The following is a 22,657-nucleotide window of genomic DNA, read 5'->3' as shown; positions in this document are numbered from 1 at the left end:
GGAACACCAGGAACCTGGAAGAGAGCTGACTGGCGATCGTGACCTGACACGCAATCACCATCAGACAGGAGATCGCAAGCTGACGGGCAATGGCTGGCTGATGGCGAGCTGTAGGACGATCGTGGGCAATGGCGAGGTGACAGGCGATCGTGGGCAATCACGAGCTGACAGGTAACCGTGGGCAATTATGAGCTGACGGGCAATTTTGGGCGATCGCGAGTAGCTGCAGGACTGGACGAGCTGTGTCCGCTAGACGAGACGAGTTTGCTGGTGAGACAAGTCAACTGGGCGAGAAAAGTCTTCTAGACGAGATGATTCAGCTGGGCGTGACGATTCTTGAAGGCAGAAGAGACTGCCAAGAGAGAGGAGTATTTCAAACGAGACAGCTACGAAGAGCAAGGGCGAGGCATGGACGAATCTAATTTCTACCTGAGGAATCCCCCCGAAAGGAAAGAAAGTCTCTCCCCCGCGGATGGGTAAAGGCGATCAACCTCTCTTGCCACCCTCAGCAATTCTCTCAGGAAGCGGGAAGACAGCTGGATAGCGGCTGGTTGGGGGACTCTCCCTCAGAAGGGAAAGTTCTAACACCTTGAGGCAAACCTCTGAGCAGCACTCTGCTTCTCAACAACGAGCTAAGCTCAAGTCGAAGGTCAACATCGAGTGATGCCTGTGAAACGTAGTCGAAACTCGTTTCTGGGTTCTCCACGAAGGGGTTGCCACCCGACAAGACACTCCGCGGAGTTCTTGGTAGCAAAAGATCCAGAGAAGACTGAACCCGCATACGAGACACGCCGTCGTCAGCGAGATGATCAGGAACTAGCACAGGAAAAGAAGGCAGTGACTGTTCAGAAGCAGCAACTTCCCCGGAAACAGACAATCCGACTACACACTCCTTACATCAGCTGACTTAGCCAAACAAAGTAGTAAGGCATAGCTAGCACTGAGGAAAAGCAAAAAAGAATAAAAAGAAAACCCCCTCAGGAGAACAACCTAACCAGCGGACAGGAAAGGTGTCCCCCGAGAGGAACAGGAACATTCTACAGACTATGCACTTCGTCCGCCGGCTGCCATTGCAGAACGGAGGAGAGCGACGTCCTTAGTGCTACTGAAAAGTTAGATTAAAAGAATTTATTAAAATTAATTAGTTGAAGACCAACCACTCAGGAGAACGACCTAACCCCCGGATGGGAAAGGCATTCCTTGAGAGGCACACAGAAATATGCATCGGGCTGAGTACCCCCTCTGCCGGCTGGCAACGAAGAAAGTGGTGCGGCGTCTTCAGCGAAGAGGAGCAAGACTGAAGTCAAGCTCTGGGTAGGCCACCTTCCCTCCGATGAACTAATACTGAGCAAGCGACATCTATATCCAAACGGAGAAGGAGTATCCACATGAGGACAACTCCCTTGCTGCAAAGGCGGGGTCGTAGCACTTAGAGATGTGGGGAAGGCCACCAGCCTACGGTTGTGTCTGGCATCAAAGGGGAAGGGATCAAAAGAGCTTTCTCCGCCCTCATGAAAACGCCGCACTACACTGTCACCAAAACAGCAATACTCACACTGCAATGATAAAAGAATGCTTATATAAAAAAAAACTTTAGCCTACATGAATGTTTAAATCCATATAAAAACATAAGTAAAAACACAAGAAAAAAGTCACAGGACAGTTAAAAGTTGAGCAAAGAGAGAGACGAACATCTACTCTCACTGAGCCAAAGTAAAAAGTGATGAGACAACACAGGTGTGTGTGTGACCAGGATAACCAGCTACCCTCGCTTTTCTTCCTATTCAGCTTATTCCCATTTCTATATGGGGTCGCCGTTTCGAATGAGCCCTTTCCATCTATTTCTTTCTTGTGCCTCTGATTCACTTATTCCCTTATCCCTCAAGTCCTCCCATACACAGTCCCTCCCTCTCCTTTTTGGTCTTCCCCTTCTTCTTCTACCTTGAACTTCAATTTCCTAAGTATGCCTCCCCACATGATCCTCCTCCCTCCTCAGGAGGTGTCCATACCTTCTCAATCTTCCTTCTTACACTGTCTTTGATATAGCCAGCTAACCTCCTATTCCCGCTAATTAGCGGTGGGGTAGTTAAACCTCGCTAAAAGTCTTTTGGCTAGTCTTCCATCTTCGCTGAAAGTATACATACATACATATACCAAAGGCACTTCCCCCAATTTTGGGGGGTAGCCGACATCAACAAGAAACAAAACAAAAAAGGGGACCTCTACTCTCTACATTCCTCCAGCCTAACCAGGGACTCAGCCGAGTTCAGCTGGTACTGCTAGGGTGCCACAGCCCAACCTCCCACATTTCCACCACAGATGAAGCTTCATACTGCTGAGTCCCCTACTGCTGCTACCTCCGCGGTCATCTAAGGCACCGGAGGAAGCAGCAGGGCTTACCGGAACTGCGTCACAATCGCTCGCCATTCATTCCTATTTCTAGCACGCTCTCTTGCCTCTCTATAAATGGCAAAAGGGCTTGTATTTAGTGTCGGAACAAAAATTTATTTCCTTACACAGTACAGTACTGCAATTATTTTTTAAATTCTAAACCATAACTATTCTATGTGGATTATCATGTGCACTTTGATAATATGAATTGAACCACTGTAAATACAAATCTTCATCCTATATTCAACATAATATGAAAGGACAAAAAAGGGGTGGCGAGGAAAAGTAACCACACAAGGCAAATTAGGCATATTACCCTTAAGGGAATCCACTCTATTCGAGAAAACCTTCAAAGATCTATTATGACATAGAAAGCAATCGTTTGAATTCGTTCTTATACATTACCTGAGCTATAAAAGGAATATAAAATGACAATGCAGGCTTTTGGTCTTGAAATAGTTTCCAGTCCTAAAACATGGTAAAATAAATAGCTTTATCCACATCAAATTCCATATGTCAAAGCAGAGCTTAGAGGAAGGTAATGGAGAGTTTTTTAAAAGATCCTCACTTTCCAGCAGACCAAAGGGACGAAGATTGAATTTTGACATTGGTTTAGCCATCAGTCAGTCAAAGTCATATCACCCCTGTCATGCTCCCATAAAGTGAGTCAGTAGTCTGGTAAGAATTGGTACGGATAGTCTTCTTCATCTTCTGAGGTCAGACAGCACCTGAGGGCTCAACAGTAGAAGATGGGGTCAAAGGTAATGTTGGGAAGAGGGCAAGGTCATTTCTTCTTGTCAGAAGTCACTTTGAGGAAATCTCGGCTACCGGCAACAGCACCACTGAATGGGAGGATCGACAATCATCTTTGGCAGACCGGGACCAGTGGATGGACACTAAATCAGGTGCTCTTTCTGCAGGTAGGGTGGTAGAAGGGAAGGCACAGTAGCAGAAGTCCTGGGGTTCCTATCACTGTCTAAGATCTTCAGCAGCTTCTCTGCAGGCAGAACACCATCGATGCCTAAGGCTGGCTACAAGATCTTTAGGTCCAGACAACCTAAAAACGTCGTTGTCAGAGACTACGGACGTGAGCTCAATTCAAGAAGGGTGGGGAATATCACCTTCTCTTGGAGAAGATGATAAAACCACCTCATCAGAAGGTTGCCCCTGGGGCAGATCAGGGTAACATTCTTCCTTCTGTTTTCCTCTGGACAACTCGGCTCTAGAGGAAGCCAAAGAAGGCGTAGCAGTATAAGTACCGGAGGATAAGAGGCAGAAAACTTCTTTGGTTTGGGGGAAAACTGCAAAGCCAAAGAATCCTTCTTAGCCTTCTCCTTCCTCCTCCAGCAGTATTCACACCACTGCGAAGGCAGCCATGATCTGCATTTGTCACAAGGGGATGACTACGAACAGTCATGCCTCGTGCAAAAATGGGGCACAAAGAATGGGGATCTTCATCTTAACAGCTTTTAAACAAGCTACAACTGCAGCCAGGTTTACCAGGGTAGCCCCCTATGCACAATTAGTCAAACCAAAAAGAGAAGGCAAGAGGCCAGGAATAAACTGTAAGAAGATCAAAACACAGTACTATCTTAATAGAAACACTGAATAACAAAGTCCTGATACATACCTGAATAATCCAAATAAGGAAGGGAGTACAAACCAATTAAATCCAAAACTAAAAGCACAATATTGAACACGAAGGGACTTTCCATAGTCCCAACTTTGAAGGAAGGACATCATTGTTTTGGCAAATCAAATACGGTAGGATGAAGACGTAAACAAGCCTATCTTTATATTAGCTCACATAATTGTCGAATCTCTTTCTTTTATGAAGAAACAGCAATTGAGTCTCGAGTAAGATTCATGGAAATATAACAAATTTGGAAATAATTTGTATTTTTCCTAACATACAAACCTGAAGCTATTTATAATAGGGTATTACTTTCGGCGCAGCTGAAAGACGAGCCATGATAATTTTAGTGAGGGATAACTACCCCATCCGCTAGTTAGCGGGTGGGGGGTGGGGTAGGCTGGCTACCCCGCTCACTCACACCTCTCAGCTGAGTAACCACTTTGCTTTATGGCAGGACTTCTCGGGGGACAGGGTGGCGGGCCAATTTGTATAAATAGCTTCAGGTTTGTATGTTAGGAAAAATACAAATTATTTCCAAATTTGTTATTTGTTCCGACACATATACAAACCTTTGCTATTTATAAAAGGGCGACTTACTCTTAGGAGGGAGGAAGTCCTCACCAACTGGCCTTGGTCATGACCCGGGGTCCTCTCTATTTCGATCTATGATCGAAAGTAGAAGGAACCCTACCCTCGCTAAAATCAAGTGCCGATATGAGGTAATGCACTGATACCGGCCTGCAGAAGCTTGTGTGTGAGTGGAACTAACAGTGTGGCTTGTCTTTAACATAGGAACTCGAGTACAGAACCTAATGTTCTTAAAGACTTACCCAATACCCTCCCTCTAAAAGGTATTGGGGACGTAACAAAGTATTCTTCTATACTTAGGAGGCACAAGGGAAATGGGTCTTACCTGCAGCGAGGTGAGGTCAGCTATGCTGAGGCTTGCGGAGCTGTTTTCCCCAGAGGGGAGAAGGTGAAAGGAAGAAAGGAGCCAGGCATTCTTACCCATTCACCCCAGACTAATCCGGGTAGCCTCAGCCCTCAACCCTCTGCTACTTGTCCATCAAGGAGCCTGAGGTGTTTAGACCATTTGTTGTGCGACCACCACAGGACCAATGGAATAGGTCTCCATGTTCTTGTGGGTTACGTCTTTGCAGGTAGTGGGTCGTGAAGATCGATTGACGCTTCCACATGCCCCCTTAAAGTATCTGCACCACAGAGTAGTTTCTTGAACGCCAGGGACGTAGAAATGCCAGTGACATTACAAGCTCTGGGGCTTAGGATGGAGGAGAGTCTAGATTAAGAGTAACCTCAATTGCCTTCCGATCCCAGAGGGGAAGGAAAATATTGAGGTCCTCCTCTTGACATTTCCCATGCTGGTCAACAGTGCCGACACATGGGGGAGAGCTGGTATCATTCTTTTAAGGTAACCCTACAGACTCCTCACTGGGTAAACCCCCAGTTGATGGGATTTCGGTTACCGAACGAAGACTCTTTATTCGAAATGGGCTGCACCTAGGGTACAGCACACTCGGATTTGAGTCTTGGCAATCCACTAAGGGACGCCGCTGAGGATTACTTCTCCCCGTCTCCTAGGGTAGGAGACATCAAAGGTTGGATCATACAACACACTAACTCTCTTGGTCAAAAGCCCACGTGAGTAGAAAGGGCGTCTCCCGTGTAAGGAAGCAATCTGCTGCTGGGGCTAAGGTTCGTAGAGAGGGGTCTTCAGAGACTGAAGAACCCGAACCGCGTACCCAGGGGGAGGTTGAGATCTGACGGGGACTTTTCTCAAACTTGCATAAGTAAAGGCCCCGATGGGAGAGAATCCCCTTTCACGACATCAGTCACAAAGGACCGAACACTTCGCCTGGAAGACCGACGCTGAAAAGTGTCTGAGGTGCCTAGTCATCTTTTCCGTAATCTGTTGCGAAAGGCCTCTCTGAGAGGGGTGGTGTAGGATCGTCCCAGGCGAGAAGTCGAAGCAAAGCTACAGCTTAGGAAAGCGTTAGCATGTGGCTGCTTGGAAGATCGTGCCATGGCAGAAGATTGTGCCGTGGAGGAAGATCCCTCGGAACTCCGTCAGGAACTGTAGAAGGTCCGGGAACCATACTGTGGGTTGCCATAGCAAAGCTATTGGAGCTCCGTCAGGGGCTGCAGGTCTGGGAACCATTCTGTGGGATGCCATAGCGAAGCTATTGGAGTCATTGATAAGATCCTGCTTATCCTGACTTGGCTGAGGACTTTTTCACCAGTCCGAATGGGGGGAAAAAACAAGGCACACCTATACGCCGCCCCACCGATCTTGGAATACATCTTGTTTGAGGTCCTGGGGAATGGTCGAGTGGGAGCCTGAAGATCAGGGCCGCTGCGAGCATAACCACAGTCGGGGATCCCACAAAGTAAAGACTTTGTTGGGTACAAGATGATTCCAAGACACTAGGAGCCCACTATCTGGGTGGTTTTGCAAGCACATTCCTATACCAGGAATGACGCAAGCAGATGGGGGCAACTAGTTGCCCTCTGTCTATCTAAAGCTTCGTACTGCTAGATAGTTCTCTAAGAGAGGTGAATGCTAGTACCTTTCTGAATCAGACCAACCGACGAGGATGGAATGGTATGGCATACGCCCCCCCCCCCCTCTCTCTTTTGATGCATTATAGAGAGCATCAGGTCCAGAGGGAATACAAGAAGACAGGCCTCTTTGCGGAAGCTCTCGTCTGCCACCCATCATCCGCGGATTGTCCAGCGGTGAGTGCATAGCAATAAACACACCTCGAGATGATGTTGAGATGTGTAACCAATTGCACGTTCTTGCAACGAAGGGGAACAGCCTGTTCTCTCTCCAACTGCCACTAATCCAGTGTGGTTGGCCGAATAAGACAGATACCGAACGGTAAACCATTTAATCAGTACAGCTTATGTTATAATAGCGAATCTCCATAGAGATCGCTTTCCGGACAAGAGACTGTACGGTAATCACCGAACGCATCCAACCAAACCCAAGAGGGGATTGAGACGTATCTTCAATCTATTGTTGAGTGGGTAAAGAGCATAAGAGAGAGAGAGAGAGAGGTTTCCCTCGAAGGAGGAATATCAAGTTGAAGGTTGACAGCGAATGCTATCTCGAATTGAGGGCAGCTCACGAGCTACCACGTGTACTACGTCGCTGTTACCTGTGAAAAAAGAAAAGAAAGTTGTTATCAATTACAATGCATGCTCCGTTGTACAAAATACAGTGAACCCTCGTTTATCGCGGTAGATAGGTTCCAGTCGCGGCCGCGATAGGTGAAAATCCGCGAAGTAGTGACACCATATTTACCTATTTATTCAACATGTATATTCAGACTTTTAAAACCTTCCCTTGTACGTAGTACTGTTAACAAACTACCCTTTAATGTACAGAACACTTAATGCATGTACTACAGTACCCTAAACTAAAACAGGCACAAATATTAAAGGTGATTTTATATCATGCATTTCCTAAACATGCTAAAAAGCACGATAAAAAATGGCAACCAATGTTTTGTTTACATTTATCTCTGATCATAATGTAGAAACAAACTGGAGGTAGAGCTTTGCTTATTACCCAGACATATTTCCAATACTTTTCCCTTAGAACTACATCACATCTTCCTACTTTAGATATATATATATATATATATATATATATATATATATATATATATATATATATATATATGTGTGTGTGTGTGTGTGTATATATATATATATATATATATATATATATATATATATATATATATATATATATATATATATATATATATATATATATATATATGTATACACATATACATACCTACATATATACATAAATACATGCATACATATATATATATATATATATATATATATATATATATATATATATATATATATATATATATATATATACTGTATATATATGGGTTATGGAAAAAATCCGCGAAGTGGTGAATCCGCGATGGTCGAACCGCGAAGTAGCGAGGGTTCACTGTATGACAAATTCGTAGGTTATTTGTATTTTTCCTAACTATACAAACCTTAGCTATTTAATAGGGGTTATTACTTTCAGCGTAGCTGAAATGACGAGCCATTAAAATTTCAACGAGGGTTTACTACGCCATCGCTAGTTAGCGGGGGGTAGGGAGGGTAGCCTGCCACCCCCCGCCCCCCCACTAACACACACCTGTGCTTAAGCTCACTTTGCTTGGAGGTATGACTTCAAGGGGGATAGGGCTGACGGGCAAGTTTGATTAAATAGCTAAGGTTTGTATAGTTAGGAAAAATACAAATTTGTCATTTGTTCCGTAACTGACATACAAACCACGCCATTAAATAGGGGTGACTCACCCATTAGGAAGGGTGGAAAGTCCCTGCCAGTACTGGCTTTTGGATTTGCCTGGGGACTCAATATTTGAGTGTGTTCGCACTCAGCAATAAGGAGTCCCTGCACCTCGATAGAACCTTGCTACGCAAGGACTGCGGCCTACATAAGCTGTGTGTGAAGGTAAAATAAAGTGTGACTCGTCCTAGGAAGTTGACCTGTAGTCCCTTAGAACGAAACTTTAGCCTAGGACTTTCCCAATACCACCTCGTCAGGGTATGGGGACGTGACAGTATTATCTTAATACTCGGAACACAAGGAAACATGGTTTACCTGCAGTGGTTTGAGGTCAGCTGTGCAGAGAACCCGGGATGCTGCTTTCCCCAAGAAAGGGGAGGATGAAGAAAAGAGTAAGGGCCAGACAAATCTTTTCATTCATGCAGACTAAGACCAGGTAACAATGCCCTCAACCTTCTGCTACTTGTCCACTAAGGAGCCTGAGGTTTTAAACAAGTTGTTGTGCAGCCACCACAGGGCCGATAGAAAATGTATCGAGCCTCCTGTGGGTCACGTCGTGCAGGTAGTGGGCTGTGAAGGTCGTCTGACGTTTCCACACCCCAGCTTGAAGGACCTGCGACACTGAGAAATTTCTCTTGAAGGCCAGGGACGTAGCTACGACCCTGACATCATGTGCTCTAGGGCGACGTGACGGAGGAGGGTCTGGATTCAGGGACAGATGGATCACCCTACGAATCCATGCAGAGATGGTGTTCTTGGTGACCCTTCTCTTAATCCTCCCAGTGCTAACAATGCTTGAACCTGGGGACGGACTGCAGCCGTTCTTCTGAGATATAGCCTCAGACTCCTTACTGGGCACAGTAGGAGATGGTCTGGGATATCTGTTACAGAACGGAGACTCGAATCCGGAAGGAGTCGAACCGAGCCTCCGGCACCCCCTGATTTTGAGTCTTAGCACCAAACTCAGGGACAAACTTGAACGTTACCTCCCCCCCATACCCTTGCATGGGCGATGTCATATGAGAGACCATGAAGTTCATTAACTCGCTTGGCCGAAGCCAAAGCTAGTAAGAACACCGTCTTCCAAGTTAGGTGGCGAACTGAACCCTGGCGTAATGGTTCATAGTGAGGTCTCTTAAGAGACCTGAAAACTCGAATCACGTTCCATGGAGGAGGTCTCACACCCGACTGAGGGCAGGTAAGTTCATAACCTCGTATGAGTAGGGAAAGTTCCAGCAAGGAAGAAAAGATCATTCCTTTGAGCTTGAAAGCTAGACTTAAGGCTGAGCGATAGCCTTTCACCGCCGAGACTGAAAGGCGCATTTTCTTCCCGCAAATACACGAGGAACTCCACTACTGCTGGAATAGTGGCATCAAGTGGAGAGATACCCCTTCCATGACACCAACCACAGAAGACTTTCCACTTTGAATGATAGACAGATGAGGATGATTTTCGCAGCTGTCCAGGCATCCTAATTGCATCTTGTTGTGAAAAATCCTCTCTCAGCGAGGAGATGCTGGATAGTCACCAGGCGTGAAGTCGTAACGAAGCTACAGCTTTGTGGAAGATGCTGGCATGGGGTTGTCTGAGTAGATCGTGTCGTGGAGGAAATTCTCTCGGAAGTTCCGTTAGGAGTTGCAGAAGGTCCGGAAACCATTCCGCGTGATGCCATAGTGGAGCAATGAGGGTCATTGAAAAATTGACCGATATTCTGGTCTTGTTGAGCACGCTCCTCATCAGACAAAATGGGGGAAAGGCGTACACGTTAATGTTGTCCCACCGTTGTCGGAAGGCATCTTGCCAGAGCGCCTTGGGATCCGGGACTGGGGGGAAGTACAGTGGAATCTTGCAGATCAGCGCTGTCGCGAACAGATTCACAGTCGGGGAACCCCACAAAGTCAGGACTTTGTTGGCTACTAGATGACACAAAGACCACTCGGTACTCACTATCTGAGACACTCTGCTCAGATTGTCGGCGAGCACATTCCTCTTGTCTGGAATGAAACGCGCCGATAGTAGAATCGAGCGGACTTCGGTCCATCTCAGTATCTCTACTGCAAGATAGGATAGCTGCTTCAAAAAGGTACCTCCTTGTTGATGTAAGCCACTACTGTGGTGTTGTCGCTTATCACCACCACAGAGTGACCTGCCAGGTATTGTTGGAGCTGCTGAAGGGCCAACAAAACGGCCTTCATCTCTAGACGATTTATATGGAGGCACTTTTCCGATTCTGACCACAGGCCTGAGGTCCTGTGGCACAGAACGTGGCCCCCCCCCCCCCCCTTTCTTTGAGGCATCCGAAAACAGCATTAAATCCGGGGGAAGGACTAGAAGATCCACTCCTCTTCGTAGGTTCTCGTCTGTCACCCACCACTGGCGGTCCGTCCGTTCCGCAGGACCCATAGGGATCATGACGTCCGGGGAATCGCAACCTTGATTCCACCAGGACTTGAGCCGCCACTGGAGAGATCTCATCCTGAGGCGATCGTTAGGAACTAGACGAGCCAAGGATGAAAGGTGACCGAGGAGACGTAACCACGATTGGGTTGGAAGCTCTTCTTGTCTGAGGAAAGAGCTTGCGACCCCTCTCAACCTTGCTATCCTGTCGTCTGATGGGTAGGCTTTGTGGAGATTGGTGTCTATAATTATGCCTAGGTAAACCAGTCTTTGAGTGGGAAGCAGAGAGGACTTCTTGAGATTTACCATGATCCCCAGATCCTGGCAAAGTCCTAAAAGTTTGTCTCGGTGTCAAAGAAGGGATGACTCCGAGTCTGCTAGGATCAGCCAGTCATCCAGATAATGGAGGAGACGGATGCCGATCCTGTGTGCCCACGATGATATTAGGGTGAACACTTCTGGTGAAACCCTGTGGTGCTGTGGAGAGACTGAAACACAGCACCTTGAACTGGTACCCCTTGTGGTCTAGGCTGAATCCTAAGTACTTCCTTGAAGACGGATGGACTGGGATCTGGAGGTACGCGTCCTTCAGATCTACTGTAGTATACACATGAAGTCTTGCGGTTTCACTGCAAGTCTGACCGTGTTTGCGGTCTCCATGCTGAACGGAGTTTGCTTTAATCTGGACCTCTGCCCTAAGGGCCCGCCCCCTTGCTGATCCCATGGCAAGGGAGCTAAATGACACCGGATTCATATCCTCAGGGGAGGTAGAGATGTTGTGAACGGGACGCGATATCCCTAACTGATTACGGGAATCGTCCAGGAATCGGCCCCGAGTTGCTGCCACCTGTCTGCATTTGCGGCCTCGGCTGCTTCCTCTAGGATTCTTCCCACCCCTGGAGGACTTCTTGCCTTTCTTGTCCTTGACCGGAAAGGGCTTAGACACCACTGTCTTCGCTGCCGTTGTCGGTTTCGTGGTCTTGGTGAGATGTGGCTGTTGGGGTGCTGGAGGTTTATAGGGCTTGAATGTCAAAGCCCTATGTAGGAGGGAGTCTTGGTGACTTCCTCCACCTCTCAGCAGCCTGCTCCACATCCTTAGGCTCAAACAGGTTCGTTCCCATAACAGAAGAATGTCTGAGCCTGTAGATTTCGGTACTAGGGGCCTCCAGGTACTGCCTTGGAGTCCTTCGACTCCCTCCTGGGAGGGATGCAGGACTCCAACAACGACGGAGGCAGGCTCTTCTCCACCCTTATTCGAGAAGACTTTACCGTGCAAGGTGGGGTTTCCCTCAATGGTGTGATGGGGGAACGTCTCACCTCACGTGACTCCCCTGAGGACGGGAAATCCTCGTCCGAAGGGGAGGGAGAAAAGTCTGAGGGGGAGGGTGCCTGCCTCGAAGACTCACAACAGCTTCGTCCTCGGAGAAGTTACCGCGTCCGAAACTCCTCTTTTCCTCTTCAGGGGAGTAGATGCAGCCAAGGATTTGTGGCCCAACTCAAGAGGGGGGGAATGCAGTGATGGCAACCTTACCGCGCGTTGTCCTGCAGCCTCGCGCGTGGGAGGGTATTGGCGATTGCGCTGGGGAGCGCGCTGGCACTCACGCGATGGGGAATACCCAGGGCTCGCGCGCGCAAGGGCGATTGCACAGGCGCGACTTCATAAAGTGAGCAGGATCAGAATGAAGAGCCCATGGGAGCGAAAATAAAAGATCGTCGGCGCGTACTCGCGTACCAGAATGTTGGCGCGCGGGGAAGACTATCGGCACGCGCGGGAAAGATCGTCGGCGCTTGCACGCGTAAGAAGATCGTCGGCACTTGTGTGCGTATAAAGATCATCGACGCTTGCGCGTGTAAGAAGATCATCGGCGCTTGCGCGCGTAAGAAGATCGTCGGCGCTTGCGAGCGCTAGTAGGTTGAAGGGTCAGCTGGCAGGACGATCAGGAACTGGGATGTGCCCTTTAAAAAAAGGTCGGGCATCCCCCGATGAGGACCGTAAGCAGGTCTGCTTTAGAGTCCAGGACCGAAGTCCTTCGTTGCCTCGCAAGGTTGCGCTGGTAGATCGGTAGGTCAGCTGGCAGGATGATCAGGAACTGGGATGTGCCCTTTGGAAGGGCCAGCATCCACCGATGGGAACGTAAAAGGTCCAGGACCGAAGTACAAAGGACCACGTTGAAGCACAAGGTTGAGGTCACTGGAAGTTCTGCTTGATCCTCCAAGGCGGAGTCTCTGTGAGAGACCTCTCCCGAAAATGAGAGAGGTGCCCTTCGTAGAAGAGACTTGAAGACACTCGTGGTGAAGCCCCATAGGGCCGTTGGATCAGCAAGCTGACCTTATCAGTAGCGATCCTCCGAAGAGGAGTCTCTATGAGTGGTCTCTCTCGCGAACGAGTGAGGTGACACTTCGTAGAAGAGACCTGAAGACATTCGTGGTGACGCCCCTTAGGGCTGGTGGATCAGCAAGCTGACCTTAGCAGTAGCAATCCTCCGAAGAGAAGTCTCTATGAGTGGCCTCTCTCGCGAATGAGAGAGGTGAACACTTCGTAGAAGAGACTTGCCAAGACTGTGCTCCACCCCTGAAGGAAGAGAAACTCAGCAAGGGGGGAGAAAAGTCTGGCCGAAGGGCAGCAACAATAGTCGAAGGCGATGAATTTATTAAGGTATGGGAAGTTCTCCCTCTAAAGAGAGAAAACCTCACACCTGGGGAGGAAACCTCCCTCGGAAGGGAAGTTGTCCAACCCCTGGAGGCGAACCTCCTTAGCGTTCTAAGATGATCTGAAGTGCTGGCATGTTGTCACGGGAGTACTTCTAAGAGAAGGGATAACGCCCATGACGACGTCCTCTGAGGGACGGCAGCGACAGCAGAATCCCCAGGCATGAACAGGACAGCTCTGCTTCGTTGGCACTCTTTAGTCGAACGAAGAAAAACCACATAGTTGACTGGGAAAATAAAATTAAATAATTATTTTAACAGAAATTCCCTAGGGAGGAACTCCAAAGAGGAACCCCGAAGGATAACATAAAATAAAAATTAAGTATGCGCCCACCTTCCCCAGATGACATCCACGGAGAAGGGGGGGCGGAGTAACTGTAATAAAAACAAAATTATAACAGAATTATAATTATCTAAATCATCTAAGAATATTCACTAATAGTGAGAACCACTGAACCCCCGAAGGGAAGTGTTCCCCACAGAGAAAGCTGAAAAGTTAAAAAATACAATTAGATTTCACTAAAAATCATTGAGACAAACAAACGGAATAGCAACCTAACCCGCAACGGGAAAGGAGCTACCGTAATAGTACGTAGTCGTAGTAAAGGTGAATGACCTCGAGTAGAGAGAGACCGTAGTCAATCTAAAAAAAGGCCACATTCCCTTCGCTGAGAATCCCAGTTTCCCGTAGGAAAGGAGGAAAAGCGAAGATAATACATGAGTGAAGAGGGTCCAGGCGATGACGATTCCCCTGCGGCGGCCGAGTTAACGGATATATGCCGACGGGAAGACCGATGGCCCAGAGAGGGAGATGTCGTTCCCCACGAAGTGGAACTGTGGTGGCCTTGCTACTAGGCAAGTGTCGTTGTCGTACATCACACACACAGCACAAACACTGAAAAGAAAACTTACTACATTTCTATACACAAATATATACATAAACATAAAGAATGTTTATATATATATATTACAAGTATAAGAAAAAGTAAGTAAAAATGACAAATTCGTAGATAATTTGTATTTTTCCTAACGATACAAAACCTTAGCTATTTAAATAGGGTATTACTTTCGGCGTAGCTGAATGACGAGCCATTAGATTTTTAACGAGGGTTAACTACCCCCTCGCTTTGCTTAGAGGTAGGATTTCACAGGGGACAGGGCTGGCGGGCACGTATGATTAAATAGCTAAGGTTTGTATGGTTAGGAAAAATACAAATTATCTACGAATTTGTCATTTGTTTCGTAACCGAAATACAAACCACACTATTTAAATAGGGCGACTTAACCCTTAGGTAGGGTGGTAAGTCCCTGCCTTACTGGTTTTGGCTTTGCCCGGGGACTCAGAATCCGAGTGTGTAGCACTCAGCAATAAGGAGTCCCTGCACCTCGCAAATCCCTTGCTCTGCAAGGAATGTGCAGCCTACGTAAGCTTGTGTGAAGGAATGAAGTGTGACTCGTCCTAGGAAGTTGACCTGGAATCCTTTAGATGGAATTCTAGGATAGGACGTTCCCAATACCACCTCGTCAGGGTATGGGGGACGCGACAGTATTATCTTAATACTAGGAACACAAGGAAGCATGGTTTACCTGCAGTGGTTTGAGGTCAGCTGTGCAGAGAACCCAGGATGCTGCTTTCCCCAAGAGAGGGGAGGATGAAGAAAAGAGTAAGGGCCAGGCATACTTTTTCATTCATGCAGACTAAAACCAGGTAACAATGCCCTCAACCTTCTGCTACTTGTCCATTAAGGAGCCTGAGGTTTAGACCAGCTGTTGGCCGATAGAGAACGTATCGAGCCTCCTGTGGGTCACGTCCTGCAGGTAGTGGGCTGTGAAGGTCGTTTGACGCTTCCAGACCCCAGCTTGTAGAACCTGCGTCACTGAGTAGTTTCTCTTGAATGTCAGGGACATAGCGATGCCTCTGACATCGTGTGCTCTACGGCGATGTGACGGAAGAGGGTCTGGATTCAGGGAATGGTGGATGACCCTGCAAATCCATGCTGAGATGGTGTTCTTAGTGACCCTCCTCTTCGTCCTTCCTGTGCTCACAAACAATGCTCGCACTCGAGGACGGGCTGCAGCTGTTCTCTTAAGATAAAGCCTCAGACTCCTTGCTGGGCACAGTAGGAGATGGTCTGGGTCATCCGTCACAGAACGGAGACTCGAAATGCGGAAGGAGTCAAACCGTGGGTCAAGAATCCTGGGATTTTGAGTCTTAGCCACGAACTCAGGGACGAACCTGAACGTTACCTCCCCCCATCCCCTTGAATGGGCGACGTCGTACGAGAGACCATGAAGTTCGCTGACTCGCTTGGCCGAGGCCAATGTGAATAGGAACACCGTCTTCCAAGTCAGGTGACGATCAGAAGCCTGGCGTAATGGTTCAAACGGAGGTCTCTTAAGATACCTGAGGAATCGAACCACGTTCCATGGAGGTGGTCTCACTTCCGACTGAGGGCAGGTAAGCTCGTAGCTTCGTATGAGTAGAGAAAGTTCCAGCGAGGAGGAAATGTCCATTCCTTTCAGCCTGAAGGCTAGGCTTAAGGCTGAGCGATAGCCTTTCACTGCCGAGACTGAAAGGCGCATTTCTTCCTGCAAATACACAAGAAACTCCGCTATTGCTGGAATAGTGGCATCGAGGGGAGAGATACCCCTTCCACGACAGCAACCACAGAAGATTCTCCACTTCGCCTGGTAGACCCCTGCGGATGACTTTCGCAGGTGCCGAGACATCCTTTCTGCAACTTGTTGCGATAAGCCTCTCTCTGTGAGGAGATGCTAGATAGTCTCAAGGCGTGAAGCCGAAGCGATGCTACAGCTTTGTGGAAGATGTTGCAGTGTGGTTGCTTGAGTAGCTCGTGTCGCGGAGGAAGTTCTCTTGGGAGTTCCGTCAGGAGTTGCAGAAGGTCCGGGAACCACTCTACATGATGCCATAGCAGAGCTATTAGAGTCATTGATAGGTTGACCGATATTCTGGTTTGTTGAGCACCCTTCTCATCAGACAGAACGGTCGGAAGGCATAAATGTCGATGTTGTCCCACTGTTGTTGGAAGGCATCTTGCCAGAGTGCCTTGGGGTCCGGGACTGGGGAACAGTTCAAGGCTGTAGCGAACAGGTCCACCGTCGGGGAACCCCACAAAGTCAGGACTTTGTTGGCTACTAGAGGATCCAAAGATCACTCGGTACTCACTATCTGCGATGCTCTGCTCAGATTGTCGGCGAGCACATTCCTCTTGTCCGGAATGAAACGCGCTGATAGTAGAATCGAGCGGACTTCGGTCCATCTCAGTATCTCTACTGCAAGATGGGATAGCTGCTCTGAAAAGGTACCTCCCTGCTTGTTGATATAAGCCACTACCGTGGTGTCGCTCATCACCACCACGGAGTGATCCGCCAGGGTTTGTTGGAACTGTTGAAGTGCCTGATATACGGCCTTCATATCTAGCAGATTTATGTGGAGGCACTTTTCTGATTCTGACCATAGGCCTGAGGTCCTGTGGTTCAGAACGTGGGCCCCCCACCCTTCTTTTGAAGCGTCCGAGAACAGCATCAAATCCGGGGGGAGGACGAGAAGATCCACTCCCTTTCGGAGGTTTTTGTCTGTCACCCACCACTGAAGGTTCGTCCGTTCCGCAGGACCCATAGGGACCAGAATGTCCGGGGAATCGTGGCCTTGATTCCACCGGGACTTGAGCCGCCATTGCAGGGATCTCATCCTGAGGCGGCCGTTTAGAACTAGACGGGCCAAGGAGGAAAGGTGACCGAGGAGATGTAACCACGATTGGGCTGGAAGCTCTTCTCGTCTGAGGAAAGGATCTGTGACCCTCCTCAGCCTTGCTATCCTGTCGTCTGATGGAAAGGCTTTGTGGAGATTGGTGTCCAATATCATGCCTAGATATACCAGTCGTTGAGATGGAAGCAGAAAAGACTTCTTGAGATTTACCATGATCCCTAGATCTTGGCAAATTCCCAGAAGCTTGTCTCGGTGTCGAAGAAGGGTCGATTCCGAGTCTGCCATGATCAGCCAGTCGTCCAGATAACGGAGGAAACAGATGCCGATCCTGTGTGCCCAAGAAGAGATCAGGGTGAACACTCTGGTGAATACCTGGGGTGCTGTGGAGAGACCGAAACAGAGCACCTTGAACTGGTAGATCTTGTTGTCTAGGCTGAATCTTAAGTACTTCCTGGAAAACGGATGGATTGGGATCTGGAAGTACGCGTCCTTCAGATCCAGTGTACACATGAAGTCTTGCGGTCTCACTGCAAGTCTGACCGTGTCTGCTGTCTCCATGCTGAATGGAGTTTGTTAGACAAACTTCTTCAGAGCTGAGAGGTTGATGACTGGTCTCCAACCTCCAGACGCCTTCTTTACTAGAAAGAGTCGACTGAAGAAGCCTGGGGAGCCCTCGACGACCTCCTGGAGAGCATCCTTCTTTAGCATGGTCTCGACTTCTGCCTGTAGGGCTAGCCCCTTTGCCGATCCCATGGCATAGGAGCTCAATGACACTGGATTCGCTGTCAGGCCCCGAGTTGCTGCCACCTGAATGCGCAACTTTTTAGGCATCCCCCCACTGGTGGACATGCAGGGGGATTGCCAATCCTAGCGTTTGCGGCCCTCTAGGATTCTTGCCTCCCCTGGAGGACTTTTTGCCCTTCTTGTCTCTGACAGGAAAGGGCTGCTGCTTGGACACCGTCGTCTTTGCTGCCGCTGCCGGTTTGGTCGTCTTGGACTGGCGAGGTTGTTGAGGTGCTGGAGGTTTGTAGGACTTTGTTGTAAGAGCCCTTTGGAGAAGAGAATCCTGGTTCGATTTTCTCCACCTCTCAGCTGCCTGTTCCACATCCTTGGGCTCAAACAAACTCTTTCCCAGGAGGGAAGAGTGTCTGAGCTTGCAGACATCCACGACTGGGACCTTCGAGTGGAACCTCTCAGTCACCGCATCACGTCGCTTCAGGATTGAGTTTGCCCACAAGTTCGAGACTTGGTGGGCCAGAAACTCAATGGTGCGCGTGCCCGAAAGGAGGAAGGTCTCCAAGGCCTTCCTGGTGCTCTCCTTGGACCGATCCTCGGATCACAGCAGGATGCCCAGAGACTCCAGCCAGACATCAAGCCACGAAGTGGCCTGCATGGCACATTTTGCGACCTTCTCCTGACTCAGGATCTCTGTTGCCGAAAATGTCACTTGCCGGCTGGAGAGTCTCTCAAGAGAGACTCTCCTGGAAAGCTCTTCCACAGAGTGGTGGAGTGGAAGAGCTAAACAAGACTCCTCCATGATCTCAAAATACCTCCTCTGTTGGACACGAGGAGGTGGGAGGAGCTTGTTGCCAGCAGTGGAACGGCTGGAGGAGGCGAGCTCGGAGAGCTGGCCCTCAACCTTATCCCTGACACTCTTCACCCCTTGGGACCAAGGCAAAGCCGCACTGGCCTTAGTGGGTTTCCGAGTGCCAAGGACTCGGTCCAGGACCGAGTCCTTGCCCTCACGAGGGGCGATCTCAGGGTCTTTGAACCCGTTGAGATGCCTCATCAGAGTCAAGACTTGCCAGAAGGCATCTTCTGACTCTTGCTGCTCTCCTCCTGGTGAACTGGCAGCAAAGTCTCCTGTCCCCAGATGCTCTACTTGGGGGGACACGTGGACGTTCTCCTGGGGTCTCACTGGCTCTGGTCGAATCCTGGAAGAAGACTTCGGGATAGTCTTCGAGTCCTTGGGTTCCCTTCTAGGAGGGATGCAGGACTCCACCAACGAAGTCTGAGGGCTCTTCTCCGCCCCAACACGGGACGATTCTCCTAATCGAGGTGGGGTTTCTCCCATTGGTCCAGTGGGAGAAGGTCTCACCTCGGTAGATTCTCCTGAGGACAGAAAAGCTTCGTCCACAGGAGAAGGAGCGAACGTCGGTGGGGGGGAAGGAGCCTTCCTTACGGACTTCTTAGGAGCCCGTTTGACCCTGGGAGAAGTCACCATGACCTCTACTCCTCTCTTCCTCTTCATTGGGGTCGGAGCTGCCGTTGGTTTGAGACCCAAATCAGCGAAGGCAGGCTTAACAGCCTGGACGACAGTTCTGATAAGGGACCCAAACCATGGCTGCTTACTGACAGACGCAGTGTCAGAGACTCCCGCTGGAGGGAAGGGGATCGGGCGATCCTTCGGAGTAGATACCATAGGGCCTGCCTGAAAAGAAGAAGAAGATAGGTGCCTAAACCTCTCTGAAGACCTCCCCTCCTCCTGCGAGCGCGCTGTTCTGCGCTTGCGGGGGGAGGGGGGGGGAAGAAGATGACCTGACTGCTCTCGCCCCAGAAGACATGCTAGGAAGCTCGCGTTGCGAAACCCGGAGGGAATCGCACTTGGGCTCACGCTGGCGTTCGCGCGATGGAACAATCCCACGTGCGCGCGGAGATGGAGGCGCGGGCGAGTGTTGGCAACCAGGAGAATGACGGCGCGTAGGTGAACGATGGAGCGCAGGCGAGCAATGGCACGCAGGTGAGCGACTGCGCACATTTGAGGTTGCGCGTGGGCGCCCAGGTGATCTTCCGCGAGCAGGCTCGTGGGCGTGCTGGAGAGTGATTGCGCGCAGGCGATGGGGCGCGCCGGAGATCGCTGGCGTGCAGGTGCGCGATCTGGGGAAGACGGGGCACAGGATCAGCAGGCTTAGAAGCGCGTGAAGGAGACTGCTCGTGGGCGCGTCGTGCCCCGTCCACCTCTGGAAGTGTGCACGGTAAGAGCTGGAACCTGTGGGCGCGGAGGTGACAGAGCGCGATGGCGCGTAGGCGAGGGTTGACGAGAGGGCAAGTTCCGAGGGGGCGCAGGTGAACGCTGGCGAGGAGAAGGATGAGGCTTCCTTCCTATGCCCAGATCCGAAGATCGTGGGCGCGAGGGCGAGCGATGGCGCGTAGTTACACGATGGCGTGCAGGGGAAGTTCGCTGGCGAGCTGGAGATCGTGGGCGCGTAGGGCACGTATCAGGATCAGGGGGCACAGATGTGCGCTGGCGAGGAGATCGCTGGCGTACAGGAGATCGCTGACGCGCAGGAGATCGCTGGCGAGCAGGAGATCGATGGCGAGCAGGAGAGCGCTGACAAGTCGACTCTGCCATAGGAGATTGCTGGCTCGTTGTTTCCGGCATAGGATGACACTCAGCAACAGCAGGAACAGGAAAAGGCTTGCGCGTAACTGCGCGCGAGCGTGCAGGAGATCGTGGGCGCACAGGTAAAACCTGGCACTTAAGGGACTTGCTCACATTGTGAGACAAGCCCTTTTGCCCCGAAGGGACCGGTGCCCGTTGGATAACGGAGAGCGAGGGCGCACGCTGCGCATCAGCTGCCACGAACGGTGGAGGGTCAGCAGGTCTGGCAGGCGTAGGAGATCGCGAACGATCTGCAGAGAGGTCCAGAGATGCGGCTGCAACGGTCGACTCACGATAAGGAGGATCCTAACTCCCTTGTGGGGAGAAGGAAGACCTCTACGGCGAAGAGGAGGGCGAGCCTTGCGACGGATACGTCCTCTGGAAGCAGGAACACCATCGTCGGTCCTCCGAAGAGGAGTCTCTGTCAGTGAACTCCCCCGAGGGGGAGAATCACCTGCAGGAGAGACCGTTGGACTTAGCTCCTCCCTCGAAGGATATTCGGAGGGGGGAACCGAGCCTTCAGCAACATCAGCACCCAAGGCAGGGGTTTGACCCGACCCGTCGGAAGCCTCTGCCACAACAATGTCGACGATAGACAGAGGGTCAACCTCCGCTATCACCGGCGACTGTTTGACAGCTGCGCCCAACTGGATCAAGTCAAACAGGGCTTCCCTGGAGGGCGAACCCTTAAGCCCCAAGGAAGCCCAAAGCTGCAATAAATCATCATTATAAACAGAAACAGATAAATCCTCCCCCGGAGGAGGAGGAGGAGCTGCCTCGCTATGGGAGGCAACTCCCTCTCCCGAACCCCGAAATTGGTCAACAATAGAACGGCCTACGCTACCACTCGACGGCCTCTCACGAGAGACCGATCGAGCGGGAACTTCGGAGGAGGTTCGGGCAACGGAAGAAGAGTCCTTGGAATTTTCCTTCTTCAAGGAAACCCTTGAAGGAGAAAGATCCCGCTTAGACTTCTTCTTCCGTCGCCGGGAAAACCTCTCCCACTGGGAGGTAGTCCACTCCCTGCACACACTGCACACTTTATCCTTATCACACCGTTGACCTCTGCAGAACGGACACAAGGTGTGAGGGTCCGTCTCGACCGCTGACATATAAGTCCCACAAGGGGGGTCGGGTAAACCAGGGCATTTCCGCATGATAAGGAGAGAGGCCAACTTCCAAACACACAAACTGAAAGAGAAAGCAAAAAAGATTAAGGCTGTCAATGCGAGGGTGAGAGCAGACACGTCTGACCATCACCCGAGCCAAAAGCGAAGTGAATCAGTTCACCGGTGTGTGAGGGGGAAGGGGTAGCTAGCTACCCCTCCCCTAACCCCCGCTAACTAGCGAGGGGGTAGTTAACCCTCGTTAAAAATCTAAGGGCTCGTCATTCAGCTACGCCGAAAGTAATACCCTATTTAAATAGCGTGGTTTGTATTTCGGTTACGGAACAAAGACAAAAATTAATGGCAGTCCAAAATAGGCGAGGAGAGAGAGAGGAACAACTGTTCTCGCTCAGAGCCAAAAGTAAAGTGAGCTCAAGCACAGGTGAGTGTGTGTGTGTGGGTGGGGGGGGGGGGGTGAGATAGCAGGCTACCCTCCCTAACCCCCGCTAACTAGCGGTGGGGTAGTAAACCCTCGTTAAAATTTTAATGGCTTGTCATTTCAGCTACGCCGAAAGTAATAACCCCTATTAAATAGCGTGGTTTGTATGTCAGTTACGGAACAAACACTATTCGGCGAATAAGTCACCTTGAAAGGGAGCTGAACTGTTATAAACTTTCTTCTGTAATGAAACAAACACACGGCAGTGTTGAGAACCTGCCGAATGACAATCTTACGGCGGAGGCAGTTGGATACGATGTTAACAGCACTAAAGTTACACGTATCTAACAACATATATTTCCATTTATACATATATACACTCAAATATATGTAAGATAAATGAAAACACACAAGAAACTAAAAATAAACGAAAAACATCAAGGCCAGTCTATGCGGGAGAGAAGGACAGCATGTCCGTCCTCTACCGAGCCAAAAAGTAAAGTGGTTACTCAGCC

General features: G+C 49.7%; 1 protein-coding gene across 1 annotated transcript in view; it reads right to left on the bottom strand.

Moving 5' to 3' along the window:
• The window catches only part of Tfb4 (transcription factor B4), a 39,930-nt gene that overhangs the window by 14,263 nt on the left and 3,010 nt on the right, over positions 1-22,657 (bottom strand). The window lies entirely within an intron of this gene.

The sequence above is a fragment of the Palaemon carinicauda genome, chromosome 40, assembly GCF_036898095.1.
Source record: "Palaemon carinicauda isolate YSFRI2023 chromosome 40, ASM3689809v2, whole genome shotgun sequence".
Taxonomy (NCBI): Eukaryota; Metazoa; Arthropoda; class Malacostraca; order Decapoda; family Palaemonidae; genus Palaemon; species Palaemon carinicauda.
Note: the sequence above shows the minus strand (reverse complement) of the source record. Positions and strands in the feature narration are given on the sequence as shown.